Source organism: Trachypithecus francoisi, unplaced genomic scaffold (assembly GCF_009764315.1).
Source record: "Trachypithecus francoisi isolate TF-2019V2 unplaced genomic scaffold, Tfra_2.0 Lachesis_group0, whole genome shotgun sequence".
NCBI lineage: Eukaryota > Metazoa > Chordata > Mammalia > Primates > Cercopithecidae > Trachypithecus > Trachypithecus francoisi.
Window position 1 is genome coordinate 185,391,189 of NW_022681453.1, and position 10,451 is coordinate 185,401,639.

At 43.4% G+C, this 10,451-nt stretch overlaps 1 non-coding gene across 1 annotated transcript; it reads right to left on the bottom strand.

Moving 5' to 3' along the window:
- Positions 1-7,831: 7,831 nt before the first annotated feature.
- Positions 7,832-7,938, bottom strand: LOC117084560. Its single transcript, XR_004437494.1, has one exon. It is a non-coding gene; the product is annotated as a U6 spliceosomal RNA (small nuclear RNA).
- Positions 7,939-10,451: the final 2,513 nt, after the last annotated feature.

Below are 10,451 nucleotides of genomic sequence, written 5' to 3' on the forward strand. Positions count from 1 at the left end.
ACGCCTGTAATCCCAGCACTTTGGAAGGCAGAGGCAGGCAGATCACTTGAGGTCAGGAGTTCGAGACCAGTCTGGCCAACATGGTGAAACCCTGTCTCTACCAAAAAATACAAAAATTAGCAGGGCGTGGTGACAGGCTCCTGCAGTCCCAGGTACTTGGGAGGCTGAGGTGAGATAATCGCTTGAACCCAGCAGGCAGAGTTTGCAGTAAACTGAGATCTCACCACTGCACTCCAGCCTGGGTGACAGAGTGAGATTCTGTCTCAATAATAATAATAATAATAATAATAATAATAGAGCCTTCCTACACCTGTGAGTATATGTTATTATACCCATTTTACAATGGCTGGCTTTCAGAAATGTTGTGTAACTTTCCCAAACTCACAACTAGGAAATGGAGAAGCCAGGATTAATGTAGGTCTCTCTGATTCCCAAACTGTACTCAGAACCTCAATACTTAACAGTTTCTTCTAGCAGACAGCCATCCTCTTGTCCTAGGCAATCTTTCACAGCTGGGTTTAGGGGCCTCTGGAGCACAGGAGTGCCATCCAGTTGTAGCCTTTGTACCTATGGTGGAAACAGCAGACACTTGCCTTTCATGACAGTGTCCATGAAACCCCATCTTTATGCTACGCAGGTTCCCTCCTGTCCAACACTTTCCTCCAAGGGACTAGCTGCAGTTGCAAAAATCCCTCTTCAGTACCATTCTTCATTGTTTGTAGGCACGGGCAATTCAGTTCTCCAGGGCAGAGGGTTGGCCTAAAGGCAAGGCAGCAATGATGTGGTTTTCCTCACCACCCATGGGGAAGCCCAGTACTGGTGCCTGCTCATGAAAAAAACCACAGCAACTTAAGCGATACCCTTTGCCACCTGCACTTTCCCCAAAGTGTTAACAAGGAAAGACTGCTGAACAACTGGTGGGGCTATCTGATCACATTACTCTTATTTTCTCTAAAGCTCTTCTTCCTTTCCTGAATGTCTGGAAGTTCACACCTCTGGCTGGGCATCTTCACTTCCCCATGTGCACACATATACACCACGCATACACACACACACTAACAGGTTTATCTCTCCTTTGAAAGTCTATGGAGTCTGCAGAGTATATTTGTCCTATGATGCAGGAGCCTTGAACTTGAAAAGCACAAAAGACCTTGTCATAATGTGCAAAGTATTCAACCCTCAGGTGAGTTGTTTAAGCAGACTTTGTCATGAGCAGTGCCAGACTAAGTGACATTTGCACACACATAGTGTAATTGGTTCTTACGGCTCTGTAAGAGAGATTGTGCATGCACGTGTGTGTGAGAGAGAGAAAGAGAAAGACAAGAAAAGAGATACAGAGAGTGCCCCAAACTGGGGAAAGGAGTGCAATGGCTATTATCACACGAAAAGTATAAATACTTTTCCAAGAACTGGGGAGAAACAAGATTTGGCACAAAAGTAAAATCATGTCCTATTCAATCAACCTTGAATGAATTTGAAAATGCTCCTTGTAGTCAGGACTCCTGTGCTGAGACTTAGTCATTCCCAGCTTTTATTATTAGGCACAGAATCTAAGGGGAATAAATTAGCCTCAAATTTATTATATAAATATATATAAAATAAGATGCAAAACTATATTTTACATCTGTCCCAGAAATCTTAGTTCTATTTTTTACATGAGTACAAAGATTTGCTTCATGGAATTTTTTGTATCAGAAACAAAACTGAAAATACTCCAAACATCCACATCCCAAATTAAAAAAAGAAAGAAAGAGAAACAAAGGGCAGGGTTGTCACCATGAACATAACTCTGTAGATATTTTTAAAAATTAAACTCTAAACAAGAAAGAGGGGGAACAGGTTAAGTGTTCAGCCTTGGGGAGTAAGGGATATCGATAACGTTAAGCCTCAGACCTCTATCAAGAATATCAATTATAAGGCACTAGCTCCCCAATGTTGGTCCACACATGGTTTCCAGGCCATAATACAGTTTCACCACTGTCTGTTAAAATGAGAAAAATGAGGATAATAATGTTTTGTTTTTGTTTTTGTTTTCATAGAGATGAGGTCTTGCCGTGTTGCCCAGGCTGGTCTCGAACACCTGAGCTCAAGTGATCTGCCCACCTGGACCTCCCAAAGTGCTGGGATTACAGGCATGAGCCACCATATCTGGCTGATAACAATGTTTTTTGTATCTAACAATTTTCCATCTATAGGACTATCTTTTACTCCGAAGTTGTATTTCTGACCCTTTTGTGAAATGATGATGGAAGATAACAGTTGTGGTTTACATTTTAAATATCAACTGGGTTAAATGACAATTTCAGAACACTTTTTTAAATTCTACTTTTCAAATTCATTTGTGGAATCCAAGATCTGGGCACCATTGGTCTAAACGTAGTTAAATGTCTAACTTCTCATTGCGTGTTACATGATGATATTCACTTTTCTGTGTTCCATACCAGGAATATAGAATCATCAATGATATAACCCGCATTTGGGCTATCCCTTTCACTTTGGTGGGCATGAGCATTCTCCTACTGCTAAACTTCCATTTAAGCCCCATGGGTCCAGAGATCATCATCATCCCCACAAGCTACAAGAACTTGGATTCCCACCTCTCCCAGATGAAAAAGATCACTTGGACAGACCTCTACTTCAACAAAAGGACTCCTTCACAATTGCCCTCTTCTTGGTCAACAGGTCATCACACCCCTTCTGGCACAAAGAGGACCCAAATTCACCCTCATAATCATAATTACAGAGAGGTCCATCTTCATGACCGTCATCCCCAAGGACACTATCTGCATGGACATGGCCCCTATGCACATCACCACCATGGCCATCACTTCCATGAGGATGGACCCTATGACCCACCACCCCATAGCCAAGGTCCCCAAGGTCACCATCGCCATAGCCATGGCCCACCACCTGGGCACTCAGAAGAATGAGATCCAGGTAAAGGACACTTTCCCTTCCATTGCAGACAAACTGTATCTGCGTTCCCACTCCCTCCTAAGGGAAGGAGAGGTGCTGAGTCTTCCTGAAGTCAATTTTCCCAGCTTCCCATAGCTGCACAACAAAAACCCTCTAAAGCTGAACTTTCAGCCCTCCCTCAATCTGCCTCTGAATCATGTCCAGGGAAGTTCAAGAGTGAGTTTCCACAAGTTTCCAAATTTTTTGCATGTAGATTTCCAAACTAAAATGTGATTCCTTAGATGGGAAAAATATTAAAATATTTTGAACTAGAACCACAAATGAAATGACCAGTAATAATGAAAATCTCAGTTCCTTTCACCTTACATGCTTACTCAAGATGCAGCAAAATATGGATGGGAAAGGAGATCACATGAGCGAGATAAAAATGAAAAGGAAAGAGCTCAGTGCTGCCAATCAGTAGTTAATTCTGTCACTCTCCACTACATCACTTGAGGCAAATCTATGACCTTCCAAATTTCTTTCTCTTTTGGACTTAACTCTAATTCTACAGTCTCTATTACTGCTTGGGCTACATGTGGGCATACCAAGAAGGGATGGTACTTAAAGGATGAAAGATGATAGTGATGATGATGATTATTATTATTATAAAAGTGATGCAAATTCTCTCCTAGTGATTATTTCTAGTTATATAAATTTCCTCTTGGAAAAATTAGTTCTAAACTCAATCATGAAGCAAACAAACCTCTGGCTATAAATTCCAAAGAAGTTTGCTGGCATAATTCATGATCATAAATTCATGTTCACAAGAAATATCACTTTATGTTCAGAACAAATTTATTTCAATTTCAGGTTGCCATCTTACTGGCCTAGTAGGAAATTTAACCCCAGTCCTTCTTGGATTCTCCTTGCCCTGCCCTGCTATTTTCCACACAAGTTGGGCCACAGTTCTAGAATCTCACATAGTGCCAAGCTGTCTGGGTAGTGACCACCAGAAGGAGGTCTGATCCTTGATCATTAGCCCAACAGTTGCCCCTGTTGAGGGATAGTCACCACCCTGAGTGGTGACTATCTGAGTCTTGTTTATCTGCTACTTCTGTAGCAAAGTGTGGATACAGAAGCGTCTGTAACTAGAAATGGACGTGACTGCTAAGGTAAAGCATGTTACTATTCTCTCCTGGCTTCTTGCTGCCTTCCTGGCTACAGGCCCAGAAAGCAGGGCAGAGGTGTTCTCTGCTTCAAAGACCCCAGACCCCGCTGCTCTTCTTATATCTTCTTCCTCGGCTAAGGGCTCTCTTTCTAGTCTCAAGTAACTTCACTTTATTTATTTTTAGGGCCAGAAGACTCTTTTTCCTTGCTGAAATATTATTTTTCTTCTCAAATCAGGGCTCAATCATTTGAAACAAACTAAAAGAATCAGATGCTCTATACTTTCCAACTACAATGGTGATATTCAGAGTATTGCATAACCAATATGAAACAAGCACTGACCAATCAGACCAGAAACAACAACCTATCAGAACAGCCGCTATCCATAAACAAACAGTGTAGCCACACTGGCAGATGCAGCTGAATGTGGCCCTGTAAAATCACATTCCTCCTGGAGGCATGGACACCAGGTCAGCTGCTTGAATGGGGAGAAGAGAAAAGTGAGAACCAGGGAGGACAAAAGATACAGAGGTTAATAACTCGGAATGTATCCTCTTGCAGAAGCACTGGAGTAGGGTTCAATAATTTACAAAGTACTTTCACAAACATTGCTTGAATGAATGACAGTATTACCTTGAATACAGAGGAGCTGAAGTTCTCAATTCATTTCAATTAAATGCATTCTTCACATGCACACCCGAACTGCAGGGGAATAACGGGATAAGAAACCATTCCCACCCTGAGAGCATACGTTCTACTAGAGGCTTTAGACAATACACCATGTATCCTTGCCTTTCTAGACTTTATATGTCATCATGGCTAACAAAGCTATGAATCTTTGCAAATATTCTGTAAACTTTCACAGGTGATGTTCACAGAGGGAATATAACTGCCTCCTCAAATGTCTAAAGCCCAATCGCCTCACTCTTCTCTAGAAAATTTATCTCACTTCCTACCATCACTCTTGCTGTCAGTGGCACAACCATTCTTTACGTCCTATAGCAGAGAAATACTTATTGATTCTCTCTTCTTCTTCATCCCTATAACAGCACAGATGTTGTCTGGTTTGTTCATTAAAGCACCTCCCAAACACTAAGTGTTCAAGAAATGTTTATTTGATGACCTGGTACAGTAAAAATTTACTATGACTTTGAAGATTTTTTGTATTGTAATTTCATCTTTACAAACAAGTCCCTTATACAGAAAATATCATTGTATCAAAATAGGTCAGTTGCTGGAACAAACAAACTCAGTGGCCTAAGGATGGAGAATTTGATTTCTCTCTCATGTTACAGGTCAATATGGGTTATCAGCAGGCGGTCATCTACATGGTGATTTGGGGTGCCAGGCCCCTTTTGTCTGTGGCTCTGCCTTCCCCTTGGCCTCAGAATTGTCTCTTGGATCCTCTGCATCCAGCCCACATCGGGAGAGACTGGAGGATCAGAAAGGTGGTTTCTGTGGGCCAGGCCTGGAAGGCACATGCATGATTCATGCTCACATTTCACTGGCTAGAACTCAATCATATGGCCACACCTAATGCAAGGGAGATGGGGAAATGAAGTCTGCCTGTACTTCAAGGAGGAAAGGGACATAGGCGGGAAAATGGGCTGCATGATCACCATTTCTTAGGGAAGAAAGAGGAGAACCAAAGAGGTTGAATTACTTGCTTAGGCTTACAGTCAGAAAAGTGGGACTGGGATTAGAACCTTGACTGGCCTCCACCACAGCCGCATGCTGTCTTCTTGATGACACTGCCGGCAGACACTGCCCAGGCCTGTTCCTTTTGTTGTTGTTGTTTTGAGATGGAGTTTCCCCCTTGTCGCCCAGGCTGGAGTGCAGTGGTGTGATCTTGGCTCACTGCAACCTCCCCCTTCCTGGGTTCAAGAGATTCTCCTACTTCAGCTTCCCAAGTAGCTGCGATTACAGGCACTCGCCACCAAGCCCAGCTAATTTTTGTATTTTCAGTAGACATGTTGGCCGGGCCATGTTGTCTCACACTCCTGACCCCAAGTGATTTGCCCACCTCTGTCTCCTAAAGTGCTGGGATTACAGGTGTGAGCCATCACGCCAGGCCTGTTCATGAGCCTTCACTGGAAACACACTTGCTGGTCAGCCTCAACCACTCCTGTCCACTTCCCCCTTTACAGTGCTCCCTCATGCATTTCCCCATCCTCCTAGCCTTCAGCTTCTCCATTTCTAATTCTCTTCCTTCCTCTCTGCCTCATAACTTCACAAAATCGCTTCCATTTTTCATATTTTCCACACAACTCCCCATTGAAATCTGCCTTCTCCCATGACTATGCACCTGAACCTATTTCAGTCAGGCAAGGATTCCTAGACACCTTTCCCTAGTATTAGAGATAGTTTATAAGAACTAATCACCAGGTCCTGCATATATATTACCTCATTCACTTCTAAAATATACCCTGTTAAGATATCATGATTTTACCTAAGGCTCAGAAAGGTTAGGTGACCCTGTCTTGCTTGGGATCACATAGGTAAGTAGCAGAGCTAGATTGGAATCCAGGTTTGACTTATTGCCAAGCTCATGTTCCTGCCCCACCCCTACAAGGGCCCCATTTGTTCCCAATGACCCTTTTGCAGTGGCTCCAGGGAGAATCAATTAGCAAGTTGGAGATCCTAACAACAACAAAAAGTCAACCTTTATGTTTGTAAGACTTGAAGATACGGCCGGATGGGGTTGCTTACGCCTGTAATCCCAGCACTCTGGGAGGCTGAGGCAGGCGGATCACGAGGTCAGGAGATCGAGACCATCCTGGCTAACATGGTGAAACCCCGTCTCCACTAAAAACACAAAAAATTAGCCAGGCGAGGTGGCGGGCGCCTGCAGTCCCAGCTACTTGGGAGGCTGAGGCAGGAGAACGGCGTGAACCTGGGAGGTGCAGCTTGCAGTGAGCCAAGATGGTGCCACTGCACTCCTGCACTCCAGTCTGGATGAGAGAGCGAGACTCCGTCTCAAAAAAAAAGGATTGCATGTGGGGAGGCTTCCGCTTGGTAGGCATACATGGGTAGGATTTGCATAGGAAGAGGGTCTGGGTGAAGGCATTCCTGGTGAACTCCTGACACCACTACTTTAGGTGAGTAGGGAATCAGAAAGAAGGGTGTTGGGGAACAAGTGAATATAAGCAGGGGGGTTCCAGAAGTTCTTTTTTTTTTATGTAATATTTTATTTACTGATCTCTGAAACATGCCAAAATTCATATAGCTAAGGGAACTTACCATGCTAAAATGTTGTTCAACATGACAAATTTATACAGAACATATTTCAATGTAGTGCCTTCATTTCATTCTTGGGAATCAACATTACATTTAGGTGGTGAAATTTAGGGTACAAATATAATTATCAAATAATATTATACTTCTAGTTTACCAGAAAACATTAACAGTTGTGACAGTCACACCTAACACCTTGGTTAGAGAAAACGGGCAAGGGTGTCACAGAAGTATGCAAGATTTGACAGTTCAACTAATCCATAGCCTTTCTGAGAAACTACAGATGGAAAATATGTAGTAAATATTTCTGTAATATGGTGGTTTCACTACATTATAGTTATCATTCCATTCATGCACTCAAATAACTGTTGCTTCTGATCACTGAAAACTCAATTCAAAGTCATTGCTCAACAAGCTGATACTACAAATCCCTTATATTAAAAGGTAGTTTAAATGTGGAAATAAGGCAAAGCATACTTGTTAGTCACAACTACTTTTAGATATAATTGAGACTACACTGGTATACATAATTAAAAATATGGAACGCTTCACGAATTTGCGTGTCATCCTTGCGCAGGGGCCATGCTAATCTTCTCTGTATCGTTCCAATTTTAGTATATGTGCTGCCGAAGCGAGCACGGGGGTTCCAGAAGTTCTATGTGGGCTCTGGAGCTGTCATTATTTGGGAGATGAGCCTCCAGGCTCATCTTAAGGCAAAGCAAGGCTTTGAGTGGCTGATAGACACTATGAAAAGACATGAAGCCTCCCTCCTCTCTCCCAAAATAAACTACTCCCTCTTTGTTGAAACAACTGAAATCAGGAGGACAGACCAGGAGTACTACAGTGTACTACAGGGGTACTGCAAAGCAATGTACCCTTCTTAATGTATCACAGAGGGAACGCTGCAAGTTGCAGAGAACAGGAGTGCTGGAATTTAGGATTCCATTCAGTGACCCTTACTCCCATTCCAGATTCTGCTCCAGGTTATAGCACAGCATGCGTCAGCACAGAGCTACCTCTGAGAGCTAGCACACAGAGTGGGTGAGCGGGAGAGGCCCCATTGTGCCTGAGGAAACTGAGGCAGGAGACAGGGACATGAACTTGGAAGTTATTTTATGTATGCAGGAATGAGGGGCCAGACCCGGGCAGTGGGAATTAGGGCAATGAGAATGAGCAATAGACATGAGAGAGATTGCCAGTTGGTTGATGTTTGTCATGCATTTAGAAAATGCAAAGTCAGTCCAGGCATGGTGGCTCACGCCTGTAATCCCAGCACATGGGAGGCCAAGGTTGCCTGAGGTCAGGAGTTCAAGACCACCCAGGGCAACATGGTGAAACCCCGTTTCTACTAAAAATACAAAAAAAATTAATGGGGTGTGGTGGTGTGCACCTGTACACCCAGCTACTTGGGAGGCTAAGGCAGAAGAATTGCTTGAGCCTCAGAGGTGAAGGTTGCAGTTAGTCGATCTCACGCCACTGCACTCTAGCTTGGGCTACGGAGTGAGACACCATCTCAAAAAGCAAAAAAAGAAAAGAAAATGCAAAGTTAAATAGACTGCAGTGTATACAACCCGTGAAGTGAATAGAAGGCTAGAAGGAGAAGCATATAAAATGAAGGAGAGTGGTACCTCTGAGAAGAAGCTGAGGTGCGGGAGGGGTGATTTTTCACGCTCTGCTTATGTTCACGTCCTTTGAACCTTTTCAGTGAAATAGTATTCACCTTATCACTTAGGTGGTGCATTTTGTGAAAGGCAGAATGAAGCATGGTGTTGAAGCACAGGCAACTGAGGTCTCCAGTGCAGAAGGGTGGATGTGGCTTTCCTCACCACCACCCATGGGGAAGCCCAGTGCCGGTGCCTGCTCATGTCTAGCAGACAGCCATCCGCCTGTCTCAGTGTACCTCTCACAGCTGGGTTTAGGGGCCTCTGGAGCACAGGCGTGCCAGCCAGTTGTAGCCCTTGTACGCAGGGTAGAGCCAGCAGACACTTATCTTGGCAGGGTCCATGAAAATCTATCTTTATGCTATACAGGTTCCCTTTTGTTCAACACTTTCCTCCGCAGAAGAAAACCACAATAACTTAAAATGACACCCTTCACCACCTGGGCTTTCATCAACGTGTACATGAGGGGAGATTGGTGACCCACTGGTGGGACTATCTGATTATATTACTCTGATTTTTCTAAAGCTCCTCTTCCTTTGCTGAATGACTGGAAGCTCACAACTCTGGCTGGGCATCTTCAGTTCCCCATGTGCACACACACACACAGGCTTCTCTCTTCTTTGAAAGTCTCTGGATTCTGCAGTGCAGATGTGTCCTACGATGTCATAAACTGTGAAGTCTTCAACCCTCAGGTGGGTTTTCTAATAGGCTTTGTTATGAGCAGTACCAGACTAAGTGGTATTTGCACACACATAGTGTATTTCATTCTTATGGCTCTGTGTGTGTGTGTGTGTGTGTGTGTGTGTAAGGAGCAGGGGAAGAGATACAACACTCCTGGGGAAAAGAGTGCAATTGCTAGTATCACACAAAAAGTGTGAAAACTTTTCCAAGAATTAGGGAGTAATACGATTTGGCAGAAAAGTAAAGTCATATCCAGTTCAATCAACCTTGAATGAATTTAAAGATGCTCCTTGTAGTTAGGACTCCAGGGCTGAGGCTTAGTCGTTGCTAGCTTTTAATATTAGGCACAGCATTCGGTGCAGTGGCTCACACCTGTAATTCTAGCACTTTGGGAGGCCAAGGCAGGGAGATCACCGGAGGTCAGGAGTTCAAGACCAGCCTGCCAACATGGTGAAACCCCGTCTCTACTAAAAATACAAAAATTAGCTGGACATGGTGGCAGGTCCCTCTAATCCCAGCTACTTGGGAGGCTGAGGCAGAAGAATTTCTTGAGCCTGGGAGGTGTAATGAGCTGAGATTGCACCACTGCACTCCAGCCTGGACCACAGAGCAAGACCCTGTCTCAAAAAAAAAGCAAAAAAAAAAATTAGGCATAGAATCTAAGAATAAATTAACCTGAAATTTATTATATAAGTGTATGTAAGATAAGATGCACAGCCATGTTTTACATCTCTCCAAGAAATCTTTGTTCTATTTTATAGGTGAGCATAAAGATTTTCTTTACAGAATTTTTTTATCAGAAAAAAAAAA